Source organism: Scylla paramamosain, unplaced genomic scaffold, assembly GCF_035594125.1.
Source record: "Scylla paramamosain isolate STU-SP2022 unplaced genomic scaffold, ASM3559412v1 Contig11, whole genome shotgun sequence".
Taxonomy (NCBI): Eukaryota; Metazoa; Arthropoda; class Malacostraca; order Decapoda; family Portunidae; genus Scylla; species Scylla paramamosain.
Window position 1 is genome coordinate 520,001 of NW_026973676.1, and position 15,000 is coordinate 535,000.

The 15,000-nt window shown below is 44.0% G+C and overlaps 1 protein-coding gene and 1 long non-coding RNA gene across 8 annotated transcripts in view; one reads left to right on the forward strand and one right to left on the reverse strand.

Moving 5' to 3' along the window:
* LOC135097073 (uncharacterized) overlaps positions 1-2,535 on the forward strand; it is a 122,598-nt gene extending 120,063 nt beyond the window's left edge. For all 7 annotated transcript variants that reach the window (XR_010265361.1, XR_010265360.1, XM_063998838.1 and 4 more), the window contains one exon: positions 1-2,535. This exon is cut by the window's left edge and continues 443 nt beyond it. The gene's annotated coding sequence lies outside the window, so the exon portion shown is untranslated.
* LOC135097075 (uncharacterized) lies at positions 1,508-5,453 on the reverse strand. The gene is made up of 3 exons (XR_010265362.1): positions 5,297-5,453; positions 2,794-3,010; positions 1,508-2,344 (listed from the first exon to the last, which is right to left on the reverse strand). It is a non-coding gene; the product is annotated as an uncharacterized LOC135097075 (long non-coding RNA).
* Between the last annotated feature and the right edge of the window lie 9,547 nt (positions 5,454-15,000).

Here is a 15,000-nt window from a genome sequence, read left to right on the forward strand (position 1 = left end):
CCCAGGTGCGTGTGTGTGTGCGTGTGTGTGTGCACCAGAGTGTCAGGTATTCACACCCAATTCTTGCTGCATAATTGTGTTTCTGCAGGATTGAATCAAGTTTGTAATCTTGCATTGTTTAACAAGTTGAGTTCTCAAATTTTTTTTTAATCTGGCTCCCCCTCCCCCTGTGTTAGAATATTGCATGTTTCCAAGGCCACAGGGACACTTAGACGGGTTCTGAAGTGTTTCCTGTCACTAATGCAGAAATGTTGTTAATCTGTCACTGCAACTGTAAAAACACCCTTGAAAACCCGCGTCACTTCAACTAAAGCCTTATAAAAGAATGTTTCTCCTGTCAGTACTGCAGAAATGTTGTTAATGTGTCACTGCAGCTGTAAAAACACCCTTGAAAACCCGAGTCACTTCAACTAAAGCCTTTTAAAAGAATGTTGCTCCTGTCAGTACTGCAGAAATGTTGTTAATGTGTCACTGCAACTGTAAAAACACCCTTGAAAACCCGAGTCACTTCAACTAAAACCTTTTAAAAGAATGTTTCTCCTGTCAGTACTGCAGAAATGTTGTTAATCTGTCACTGCAACTGTAAAAACACCCTTGAAAACCTGCGTCACTTCAACTAAAGCCTTATAAAAGAATGTTTCTCCTGTCAGTATTGCAGAAATGTTGTTAATCTGTCACTGCAACTGTAAAAACACCCTTGAAAACCCGAGTCACTTCAACTAAAGCCTTTTAAAAGAATGTTTCTCCTGTCAGTACTGCAGAAATGTTGTTAATCTGTCACTGCAACTGTAAAAACACCCTTGGAAACCTACATCACTTCAACTACAGCCTTTTAAAAGTGTTTCTCCTGTCAGTAATGCAAAAATGTTAATATGTCACTGCAACTGTAAAAACACTCTTGAAAACCCACGTCACTTTAACTAGAGCCTTTTAAAATAATGTTTCTCCTGTCAGTAATGCAGAAATGTTGTTAATCTGTCACTGCAACTGTAAAAACTCCCTTGAAAACCTGCATCATTTCAGCTACAGCCTTTTAAGAGTGTTTCTCCTGTGAGTAATGCAGAAATGTTGATCTGTCACTGTAACTGTAAAAACACCCTTGAAAACCCACATCACTTCAACTCCAGCCTTTTAAAAGAATGTTTCTCCTGTCGGTAATGCAGAAATGTTGCTAATCTGTCACTACAACTGTAAAAACACCCTTGGAAACCCACTTGACTTGAACTAAACACACACACACACACAAACACACAGCACTAGTACTGCTGTTGCCACACAGATCAGTGAGGGGCTGCTAGAACAAGTGGGGCAAGAGGTCAGTGCTGTGCTTCATGAGGCAGACCAGCCACAGATGAATGCTTGACTCACCATACTCATCATCAACCTGTGTCCTGTACTTTGTGTATAATATCTTTGAGTCTTGAATCTAATACACTCCTCACTGTTCTCTTGTACATGTTGAGCCTCACTACATTCACGCAGGTCGGAACAAAATTAAGTTTGTCCATTTTGTGTGTCCATTCTTTATTGTGGCCATTGTACAAGATGCAGTGTGTGTGTGTGTGTGTGTGTGTGTGTGTGTGTGTGAGGGGGTCACTTATTGGTGAGGGGCTGTGGGGAGTCACTGTGGGTTTGTAAACATACTGTGGGGGGACATACTGTGGCGCTGTGGCCTGAGGTGAGGAGAGAGAGAGAGAGAGAGAGAGAGAGAGAGAGAGAGAGAGAGAGAGAGAGAGAGAGAGAGGGGGGGGGGGGCAGCATCAGTGAAACTAAGATGTTGTTGATTGTTGATGATGCAGGGGAGAGGTGTTGTTGTTATTCAGTGTTCTTCATTGCATGAGATGTTGTTGTTGTTGTTGTTGTTGTTATTGATTGGCAACCAAGCCTGGCTGGCGTGGGCCTTGTCATGTGGCCCACAGGTAATTCTTAGTGGTCAGTCTATCGGTGAGTACAGCTGAGCGCTGCCTGATTGCACGAGAGGTATTGTTCATAGTTGTTCATTGTAGGTGAGGGAAGACACAGTATGTTGAGGGAAGGCAGCAGCTGTGGAGGAGTGAACAGCTGCACCACTGACAGCAGCAGCAGCAGCAGAGCCCCACCACTGCTGAATACTTCTACTACCACTACTAACTACTGCTGATGTTTTTCTCCTTCTCCCAGCACAGCAGCAGACTCGGGTACTGTTACAGCTCTGCTCCCTCCTACAGGACACGTTCCCATCACCTTCACGTCCTGGACACGTGCACAAACTTGTGCCTGGGCAGTCTCACTGCAGCAACTGCCAGTGCTGTGGCTGGGTGGCAGGAGGGAGGGACAAGCTGGCCACCCTCTCTGTCACCACCTGCTGGGGAAAGACCACCATTATCATCACCTTTGTTTTCCTTTTTTTGTTTTCTTTCACAATTTACAAGGAATATTAACAGTTTGTTTTGTTAGTGTTGTGTTTGTTATTAAATGATGTGTTGTTGTTGTTTATGTGTTAGTTGTTGTTGTGTTTTGTATGTGTGACTGATGAATAAAGGCAGTCCACACTTACAGGTGTCTGTTTGCACCTCAACTCTACACAACAATAATGGGCTGGATAGATGTATTATTATTATTATTATTATTATTATTATTATTATTATTATTATTATTATTATTAGTGTATAATTACCAGTATATTTCAACAAATGCTGGAACTACTACTACTACTACTACTAGTATACTACTAAAAATATATAATCCTGGAGCTCTACTAGCATTTTTACTACTATACTGAACATTGCTATCAATTCTACCACCACTCCTCACCTTGCTCATCCTGTCCCTGCACCCTGGCCAGCTGCTGGAGGAGGAGGAGGCCCCGGTGACACTGGGTGAGGTAGAAGGTGGATGCCATTTCCTCCTCCTGCTGCTGCTGCTGCTGCTGCTGCTGCTGCTGTAGCTGTTGCAGCTGGTGCTGTGTGGCTCTGGGGGTCCCTCACAGACAATGTGGCACTCACCACACACAGCCCACCAATTATCTCCTCTGCAATAGTGATGAGAGGTTACAATTAAAGTAGGTTACCACTTAAAAGGCTTAGACACACTTAGAAATACTAAAAAAAAAAGTAAATAAATAATACAAAGAAAGGTTAGGTTAGGTTGGGTTGTGTTAACACTCAAAATGGCAACAAAAATAGTTTGATTGGATTTGGGAAGAGGAAGAAAAAGAACAACAGGCAAATATAAAATGAGAGAGAGAGAGAGAGAAAAGTAGGTGAGTAAAATAGCAGGTGTAACAATAATGAAGTGCCTCCCTCCTTGACTTGGGACAGTGAAGGTGGTAACAGGCCCTGCCACCATCTCAAACCACCACCTTTCATCACCACTTGTTACTTTCAAGCCACCAGCGCATACGCATTACCTTCATTCCCTATTAAGTTGAACACCTAAATATTACTAATGCCACCACCACCTCCACCACCACACATCAGTCAATTAATGAATAAAACCAATACTTCCCGTTCTTGTAGTTTTCATATGTAATGAAACAATGGAGGCAGGAATCACGTCGGCAGACAGACACTGATTGCTCTCTCCACCAGTCCCCCATCAACAGATTGACTGACTGAAAGACAGACTGACAGACACACAGGCTGCTCTCTCCACCAGTCCCCCATCAACAGATTGACTGACTGAAAGACAGACTGACAGACACACAGGCTGCTCTCTCCACCAGTCCCCCATCAACAGATTGACTGACTGAAAGACAGACAGACAGACACACAGGCTGCTCCCTCCACCAGTCCCCCATCAACAGATTGACTGACTGAAAGACAGACAGACAGACACACAGGCTGCTCCCTCCACCAGTCCCCCATCAACAGATTGACTGACTGAAAGACAGACAGACAGACACACAGGCTGCTCCCTCCACCAGTCCCCCATCAACAGATTGACTGACTGAAAGACAGACAGACAGACACACAGGCTGCTCCCTCCACCAGTCCCCCATCAACAGATTGACTGACTGAAAGACAGACAGACAGACACACAGGCTGCTCCCTCCACCAGTCCCCCATCAACAGATTGACTGACTGAAAGACAGACAGACAGACAGACACAGATTGCTCTCTCCACCAGTCCCCCATCAACAGATTGACTGACTGAAAGACAGACAGACAGACACAGGCTGCTCTCTCCACCAGTCCCCCATCAACAGATTGACTGACTGAAAGACAGACAGACAGACACAGGCTGCTCTCTCCACCAGTCCTCCATCAACAGACTGACTGTTTGATTGATTGAAAGACGGACAGACAGACAGCCTGCTCGTATTTATTTGCTCAACTTCTCAATTTACTTAACTACAATCTCAGTCATCTAATTTTCATTATCAAAGAGTCAATAACGTTAAAATATAGCCTCATTTACTAATATTATTACTCTCTCTCTCTCTCTCTCTCTCTCTCTCTCTCTCTCGCTGATGTCACATCACACAGGTCATTATATAGATGGAGTTGCTTAAATATACGAGTACACTCATTTCCCAATAGAATTAATTTTGTATTGTAAGTTTACATGAATAGTGCAATAATAGTAATGAAAAGCACAGATTTCTGCCTTTCATTACGTGGAGCTTCGATCTCAAGTAAAAACCATTATATATTAAATCAGATAAGGTAACAGCCACCTGGAACACGAGGAGCAGGGGAGAGCAGGCGAGGAAGAGTGGGGAGAGGCTGGCGGCCAGGGGAGGAAGGGAGCGGGATGTGAGGGGAGGGGAGGGGAGAGAAGGAAGGTCTGAAACAGGGAGGTGAAACAAGTGAACGAGTGACACCAGTTTGCTAGTTACAGGAGTATACACGCACGCGCACACACACACACACACACACACACACGAACATCTCCCTATAAACCTTGACAACCGTAGCATCACTACCACCACCACCACCACCACCCCAGCCCTCAACCGCACCCAGCAACCACAACACCGTTAAGTCCGATATCCCTACCACTATTACACAACCACCACCATCCCCAACAATCACAACCACCTTCACCACAAGCCAGTCACTTTCACCATCATTACCAACACTCTTCCACCAACATTCCACCCCCACCCCCCAACCGCAACTACCACCACCATCACCCTAGTTAGGCAACCACTTCCATCCTCTACAACCACACACATACCAAACACCACCACAAGCACCACCTTGACCCAGTCACGTCTGCCATAGCCACCTCCACCTCCCCCTTCCACTATCCTACTCTCCACATCTCTCTTCCACTATCTACTCCTCCCTATCTACCACCAGGCCATACTCACATCCACCTCTCCCTCCACACCGCACTCCACCACAACACGCCCGCTGAGAAAAGATGCAACACCACCTCACCGCTGCAACACAACGGGAGACCCGTCACATCACATCAGCAGGCGCAGGGCGAATGGCTGAGGAGACGGCGAGGAGAGAGTATCACGTGACTTGAATACTTGGTGCTGATTGGTCGAGGCTGTGCTGAGGTAATTGTCACTCAGAACAGAGCCGCACTCATAATACGGCTTGTAATGATAAAAAAAGAAAAAAAAAAAGAATCACGGTTATATTAGCAGTAGAAGACACCAATACACCGTGAGGCAAGAAGTAAGAACAAATGAAAGATACATCAGTTTTACGAAGAGTAAGAAAGAAAACGGAAAAATAGAACGCTCTGATTGGCTGACGGGAAGCAGGCCATCACTACAGCTTTCGTATTTATTGAGGCTTATATTATAGACTTTAAATAGCCACTTGAGACTAATAAAATAACGTAGTACACGTAGTGAGGATGTTTTCACCAATGAGAAACAGGCTAATGCTACGAAAAAAAGAAGATACATTAGAGTCATTGGGGTAATGTAGTAAGGCAGTCTCAGGTATCATAAATGCACTTGTTTTTCATGAGGACAGGTTATGTGCCTGTATTCTGAAAAGCTTTGCTCTCACACCAGACTGTTTTCAAAGGCCACAATGATGATTACACGGGTTTTCAAGACTGCTTTTCCCTTTGATGGTGTAGAAACCTTACCAGTCTGTCACCAGGACCGAAGAAACATCCTTAAAACCCGTGTAATTTGTACTACAGCCTCTTGAAAGTATTCGGATGCGGGCAGATATGTTTCTGGATACTGTATAGGGTCTCTATAGACATCTGTTGTGTTTTGCTTTACTCTGCGAGAAATTAACGTGTAAGTTGTGTGATGCGGGAACAGCTAGCCTGGGTGGACCTCCCCTCCTTTCTTGTTCCTCGGCTCGCTACGTACTGGGGTGGCGCCGCGCGGCACTAAGTGATCCAAGCCTTACAGGAAACACTTAGCAAATGACTGTTTAAATTTTTGTATGTGTCAGTGAAGGAAATGTACAGACACGCGTAACACAACAATACAGGGCTTGTTATCATTATACAATTAACATTTCTCATCATCTTCATTGTATTCATTATGCACATCACTCTCATCATTATTATCACCCTCCTCCTCCTCCTCTTCCTCCTCCTCCTCCTCCTTCCCATCATCATCATCATCATCATTCTCATCTTCATCATCATCACCACCATTATCATCATTATTATCACCATCATTCTCATCACCATCTTCACGAGGTCATCACCATTCTTTCTCGTCCTTCTGGCAATGATGACCCTAATGACTACACTGAGAAATGGCCTTCATCATCGCAGCCATTATCATCATTAATACCATCACCATCATTATCACCACCTCTCACCACTATTGTCATCATTGTCATCACCATCATTCTTATCACCCTTATTTTTTATTGTTCCCAAACCCACCACCACCATCACCACCGCCACCACTGTCATCATCATCGTCATCATCATAATCATCATCATCATCATCATCATCATCATTGCTCGCCATTGTTGTCCTTTAGTCTTATGTAAAATTTTTACAGCGCAATCTTGGTTACCAAAAGAAGGGAAAAGAGAAGAAAAGGAAGAGGAGGAGGAGGAGGAGGAGGAGGAGGAAGAGGAAGAAGAGGGGAAGCAAGAGGAGGACAAGATGTTGGGTGATTAGGGTCATGAGAGAGAGAGAGAGAGAGAGAGAGAGAGAGAGAGAGAGAGAGAGAGAGAGAGAGAGAGAGAGAGAGAGAGAGAGAGAGAGTTGTTTTTGTTGTATGATTAATCTATTACGCTTGGAAACGCGCCAGTGTACAGGGATACACCATATAGAAATACTCCCGGCAATATAAATTGATAGTTGAAATAATGACAGCATGAAGGCGAGCAGGTTGTGGTGAGGCAGAAGGTAAGTATCAAAGGCAGGGACAGCAGACATAAATGAATTAACAACAGAGTGAAGCTGGGCTTTTATAAGTTGAAAGTAGGTAATACAACATGGAACTTGTGATATTTTAACCCGTGCACTGTTCACTACGTACAAGTAGTACAAGTACGTGTCTCTTAGGGAAATGTTTAGGACGTACTTGTACGTTTGCCGTTTTGCACAGTTGTGCGTCCTTTTATTTTGTTTTTGTGTAGATGTCCTTATCTTAGTCGTAATAAAGAATAATTTGGCAACTGAGGAAGTTATTATTTGTCACATATACATAGAGTTTTGGCGGGATATCCAATGAGCCGTGTGCTTCTCTATTTATAATGAACATTTTCAATGTATTTTGTTACTTTGTCTTCACATCCATCAGCATATTTACAAAATCAATGGAATTTAAATGATTTCAAAACTATAACATTGGTGTGTAATAAAAAAAAGTTATAAAATTTTTGGCGCGTTTTTCTTGTTGAGCGGTGGTGGTAACACTGGCCGGGGGAGCGGCCACCTTTGTCCCGCTCTCATTCAGCGCGTGCCTGCTGCTGTCAAGACCTGTTCACTGCAGGCCCTGACAATGCCGTTTCATAAAAAGATACCCAAGGTATTGTCTGAGGCTGATATTTCAGCCCTTCTTGATGATGAAGGGGTGACAGAGATAGGGGACAGTGATTCATCAGACGATACTAATGATCCTGATTACTCTGGTGAGTCAGGCACAGAGGAGGATGACTGTGAAGTAGATGATGTGGCTCACTCACAACAACCTCATCCAGCAGTGCACAGATACAGCCACAATCTCCAAAACGGAAAGCCACAGAATGTACAGATACTATATCGAATGGGTACCAGCATGGTAGTGCAGGACCACCTAACCCACCAGGCACATGTCAAAGTCAACACAACACACTGCACATAGTAACCCCCCCCACCTCACCGCTGCTGACATGGAGTGGAAATGGGTAGATGGGAGTACCTTTCTTCCCTCAATACTTCCGTTTGATAGAGATGGTCGTGGTATTTGTGACTCCTCAGTCAACGAAAACAGCAGTGAGAGCGACATTTTTCGCCTGTTTTTTACAGAGGAAATAATGAAAACCATAGTTGAAGAAACAAACAAATTCTACGGTTTTACGATTGCTTGCAGAGTACTTTTACCCAACTCTCGCTTCCTAGACTGGCATCCAACAACTGTAAGGGAAATGAACTCTTTCCTGGCACTTATTATGCTGATGGGGCTGAATCTTAAAGAAAAGTATAAGCTTTACTGGTCGACTGATCCACTTCATCACGTGCCAGTTTTCAGTAAAGTGATGTCAGTAAACAGATTCACTGCCTTCCTGCAGTCCCTACATTTCCATGGCAACACAAAACCCACTGATGATGATAGAATGAGAAAGATATATTTGCAACCGCTTCAAATCAACATTCAGGCCATTTCAGAAGTTGGTTATTGATGAAAGTCAGGTACTCTGGCGGGGTCATTTGTATTTTCGCCAGTACATCTGAACGAAGCGTCATAGATTTGGCTTGAAATTATATGTTCCCTGTGATTGTGAAACTGGCTTCATATTAGACATGATTCTGTACTTAGGAGCTGGAACAGACATAAACCTAACGCAGGGACTGGGCAAGTCAGGGAGTGTTGTAAGCACTATGCTTGAGTCTTATTTGGGTAAGGGACACATTTTATATGTTGACAACTGGTACACCAGCCCTTCTCTTTTTCATTTCCTACACGAAAATATGACAGGGGCCTGCGGAACAGTGAAAGCAAATAGGAAGTTTATGCCTAAATATCCCCCTAAACTCGTGAAAGGAGAAGTCATCCACAAACAAGCAAATAATATTCTCTCACTTAAGTGGAAAGACAAGAGAGAAGTTCATTTGCTTACCACTGTTCATGAGCCAAAAATGGAGCGGAGTGAAGACACTGAGCGCTGCACGGGTATACCTTCATCTGCAAGCCTCAAGGTGTGATTCATTACAACCTAAACATGAGGTTGTTTGATAAAAGTGACAGTATGATGTCGACAGTGGAATGCAAACGCAAACAATGAAATGGTACAAAAAACTGTTTTTCCATCTTGTTGACTGTGCCACTCTCACGCACACATCCTGTACCAGGGCAGCACAGGGAAGAAGAGAACACTGTATAATTTCACCAGAGGTTGTGAGACAGCTTCTCGAACAGTACTCTGAGCCACGAAATGGGGTAGGAAGGCGTGGGGCCGCAAATGGTGATGACCCTACACGCCTCACAGGACGTCAGTTTCCAAAGACCATCCCTGCCACGCCGTGTGAGAAAAAAAAGCAGAAGCCTTGTCACGTGTGTCGCACATCAACACAGCGACCCAAAGCACGGAAAGACACGCGATATATGTGTGTGGAATGTAATATTGCTGCTCTCTGCCTAGAACCGTGCTTTGAGCAGTATCATACCCTAAAGTAATGCTAAATGTGTCACATAATCATGTACACAGTGTATACAACAAATGGAGAAAAATAGGCACAGGAAATAAGTAAGCAAAAAAATAAAAAAAAATAAAAAATCAGGACAAAAGTTTGTAAGGAATATACTTGTAAATGATTGAATGAAGTAAACTCCAATCCCTCCTCAGGATCCCTCTTAGCGAAGGTGCCTCTGACGTTTTGCCTCTGTTGGTGGGGAGACCTGAGGAGGCATTTTGCTGATTTTTCTTGCAATGACTATTGCTTCCGTGTCAGAGACCCGTCTTTGTGTGCTGAGCGCATAACTGAGGTGATAGTGTCTGGCATGGAGGCGTACATTCCTCACTCTTTTTCTCGTCCTAAACCTTCTAAACCTTGGTTCAACACAGCTTGTTCTCGTGCTACACATGATAGAGAGGTGGCCTACAAAAGGTACTTAAGCCTTCCATCACCAGAATCTCATGCACTTTATATTTCTGCCCGGAACCATGCCAAGTCTGTTCTCCAACTAGCCAAAAACTCCTTCATTAACAGAAAGTGTCAAAACCTTTCAAGACCTAACTCCCCTCGTTACTTCTGGCATCTGGCCAAAAATATCTCCTATAACTTTGCTTCTTCTTCTTTCCCTCCTTTATTTCAACCAGATGGCACCACTGCTATCACATCTATCTCCAAAGTTGAACTCTTCGCTGAAACCTTTGCTAAAAACTCTACCTTGGACGATTCTGGGCTTGTTCCTCCCTCTCCTCCACCCTCTGACTACTTCATGCTACCTATTAAAATTCTTCGCAATGATGTTTTCCATGCCCTCGCTGGCCTAAACCCTCGGAAGGCTATTGACCTGATGGGTTCCCTCCTATTGTTCTCCGAAACTGTGCCTCCGTGCTTGCACCTTGCCTAATCAAGCTACTATATACAATTGAAATTTAAGGGAAGCTCGCTACTCCACCACCAACACAAGGTGCTCAGTTGTCTGTGTCTGTGTCAACGTTCTCAAACATAACATAACTCTCTGGAGAAACTTTATTGGTCCCTTTGATATGGGGTATTAAAGGGTAGCACAGAGAGAGAGAGAGAGAGAGAGAGAGAGAGAGAGAGAGAGAGAGAGAGAGAGAGAGAGAGAGAGAGAGAGAGAGAGAGAGAGAGAGAGAGAGAGAGGGAAAGAGAGAGAGAGAGAGAATTACGGTCATTTCGCCCACATGTCAATTCGCCCACAAGTCAGTCAATTCGCCCACAGGTCAATTCGCCCACATATAAGAGTCAATTCGCCCACATATATTTAAAAAAAGAATTATTAAAAAAAATCTACATACATGTAAGATTAAGAAAGTGGTGACAAAGAATTAAAAAGAAACTTTGTAACTGATTCAGAAATCAGTTACAAAGAATTAAAAATAAACTTTTATCAAAAGACAGTTAAATAAATGTAATATTCAGAAAGTAATGACCAAAAAGTAGTTACAAAGAATAAAAAAAAACTTTGATTAAAAGACAGTTACATACATATAATATTCAAATAGTGACAAAGAATTAGAAACTTTTATTAAAATATAGATTCAGCTGCGCACTGGGCCATTCAGGTGAGCACACGCTTTTAGCAACTGATATGCCGATCGCTCACCCCTCACGTGTTCCTCCCAAAGAGTAAATATTTGACCCTGTAAGTTTCTATATTTTTTCCGTTGTATCCTTCGTAGCTTTTTTTTTCGGATACTAGCCTTATGTAGATAGATGTCAATTTAGCCTCTTTGTGGAGAAGGCTTACGAGGAGGTGAAACTGGAGGTTACATCTACCTGCAGCACGTTTGTTTAGTCGATTGTGCCAGCCTTCAATGTCATTATTGGTGCGGATAGACTGATTGAAAATACTCCAGCTAGAAGTTGGCCATAAGGAGTTGTGGATCCATGTTCTTGAAATGTACTGCATTATAGTCTGTAACTGGGCTGTGGTAGCTTGACGTGAGAGCCATTCAAACACGGGACCTATATCTGCCTCAGGCAGAAATGGAAGGACCATCACTTTCCGTAAGTGTTTGTACGTCCCGTCATCATGTGTGTGTGCATGCTGGAGACCAACCTCTTGAACCTACATAAGTATTTCAAAACAAAGAAATTAGACATTGTATTGTACAAAAGAAAAAAAAAAATCTGGTCATATTATGGTGATCCAATTTGTTTTAAAACTACTATTCGACAGGTACTATATATAAGAAATCTGTAGGCAATTAGCTAAATTGACTAACCTTTCTCCATACAGCTTGCGTCCAATGGTATACGCATCCCTTGACCTTGGCATTAGGCAAAACCTCAGGCAAGACTTTCCACATTACTTCTAGCTCAAAATTCAGGTTTTTGGGCTCTGTCGGTCTTAAAATTTGTCTTTGTTTGCTGTTCTTGCCAAATGCTCTGGCTTAGGCAGACTAGGGCATGGTGCATTTCCTATCTCTTTTAGCAACACATCATCCACTATAGCAGTCGCTGGTTTAAACAGATCTTGTGCTGCCAGTTTCTTTACTTGTAATGTTACTTTAGTGACGATATCAGAGCCAGTTGGTGGTGAATGGTTGTGCAACACGTTGTTCTTTACATATTTTCCACTTCTCTGCGTTACTAGTGCCTTGCATGGGTTACTTTTAGGGCGATTAGTACACTGCCAGTAAGTTACATTCGATCGCTGCATTTTTTTGTTGTAAGTGTGCCCATGACTGTCAACGAGCTTATCTCTACCACGCTGTGTGCCCTTTTCAAAGAGCTGGAATGTAACTTCACTTTCTGGCTGCAGTTCAGTATCTTGTTTGGCTGGGTCGTCAAGTGAATCCTCTACTTCCATTGGCAAATCAGGTGGGTCATCAACTGAAGACTCTTGTTCAACTGCAGGGATGTATGGTTCGTGTTCCATGGCAGGGGTGGCTGGGTCGTCCACTGGATGGGAGGTTGGTTCGTCAGTGAAGGTGCAAGTATTACAATTCCAGTCAATGGAAATACCGGATTTCACAGCTGCCCAGTAATCAGCACGAGATACGCCAGTATTGCATTTCCTGTGTTGCCACCTCCCACACATGTCGCACTGCAGACCTTCTTGCCTTGCCCTTACAGGTACGAGGCACTGAATGCACTCGTCTGTGCAGTCTACCATCTTGCCAGGAACTGTTTTATTCTATGGTCAATTAGTAATTACAAACCATAGGAAATGAACCACCAAACAACACACACACACACACACACACACACACACACACACACACACACTTCCATAGGCTTTGTGAATAGTTTCATATGAATTAAGTATATTTTCACTCCTTGACTGCCTTACTAAAAAAACGTTTATTATTATTATTATTATTATTATTATTATACACACACGCACACACACTTGATTCCTTATCTTCCACCTCCTCCCTCCCTCCCTCTCACCCCCCTCTCTTCTTCCTCCCTGCCAGCTTAAATCCCACACCATCCCTCCTCCCTCCCTCTTCTCTCCCTACCTTCCTTCCCTCCTACCTCTCTTCATCTTAGCCCTTCCCTCCTCCCTCCCTGCTATCTCTCTCTTTTCTCCTTTCCTCCCCCCTCCCTGCTGCCCGCCCCACACACACTTCCCGGTAATTCAGTGGTTAGAGCGCTGGCTTCACAAGCCACAGAACTGGGGTTCGATTCCCCGGTTGGGTGGAGATAATTTGAGTGTTTCTCCTTTCAAGTGTAGCCATGAGATAGTTATAATTGTTAGAGTATATTTCTTTGCCATATTTGTAACGCTATGATTGTGCATTGTTGAATTGTTTAACCCAGCTATCTTTAACGCAATTAATTTGTTGTATATGTACATTTTTAGGGTTTACGATTTTGTGATGGAATGTGTTTTTTCCAGTTCACGCTAATCATTAAAAAGAGTGATAGCAGTCGGGACTTTGTGTCATATACCCTAGGAAGACAGCCACAGTAGAGATCAGTGGTGTGTATTTTACCTAGTTGCATTTACCTATAGCTGTGACATACTAGATATGAGCTATTATCGTAATATCCTGCCTTCGGTATATCCTAGTACTATCTGCAAAATCAGGTTGGCAACCCTGCCACAGTGTGGGCGAAATGACTCCATAGTGTGGCGAAATGAGCTGTGGGCGAAATGACTCCATAGTGTGGCGAAATGGCATGTGGGCGAAATGACCGGATACCGAGAGAGAGTACTACGCCTTGACATAGAACGCCAATCAGGGAAGGGGGCAATTTGGAGGCTGAGTTTAAGTAGGGATTGATAGTTTTCTCTAGGCTAACCTTTCCTTCTGGTGCTTCGATAGCCTCTCAGCAGACTCTCCCTTTTTTGTCGCTTTTTCCGCTCCCTCCTCTACATCCCCGTTAATTTCCTTTTGTCCCAGGCTGCCTTCACGCAGGATGCTCATGGCCTTCCTTTAGCGGCGGTGTTCAGTGTTCACTGTGGTCACGTGCGTCAGTAGTAAGCAGGAACTACATACGTGAAGTAGTAGACCTTGACTTGAGCAGCCACCACCCGCCATGATGTTAGTGGGAGGGGCGAGGCGCCTTTCCCACACTCGCCCCGCAACCGCCTCGCTGCCAATCAGCCCCTGGCCTTTGTCTTTCCCAGCCGTTGGCGGCGCCGCACGCCAGTCAGGGAGGAGCCTCGGCCAGGCTGGCCTATCACATGGCGGCGGGCTTCCCTGCTCACGCTGTCACCCAATGGAGGAGCGAAGAGAGGCAGCTGGAGGAGGAGGGGGAGGAGGGTGATGTGTTGCTACAAGCTCATGTTGCTTCCGACAATAAATTTGGTGTCGCGTGTGTCAGAATTCACACAGGCCTGAATTATTGCTTCACAAGGTCTGAAGGGGCGTGGAACTCTGAAATATGGTGATGAAAAACTGCAACACATCACAGCTGACGCACGCACGCAGAACAGTTATTGAGTGCGGCGGAATGAGGGAAGCAACAAAACGCAATCGAGTACAAGCATGGACAAAAGTCGAGCAACATTCTGTATTGACTTTCACTGCATCGAACATTTTGACATTTCTCTCAGTCTTTAAGTCCTCTGACCCGCAGACACTCTGTTCTCTGTTCCGTAAGGAGGCTGTCAGCAGACCACACTTCAAATTGAGGAAAAGTTAAACACAATGGAAATGAGTGCAAAATGTTACACTTTTGACCACGCCTGTACTTGGTAGAGGGTCTGTGTCAAGGCATGTACAGCTACTGACACACTAAATTAAAAGATTACGCACCGGGCAAGGTTGTGAGTC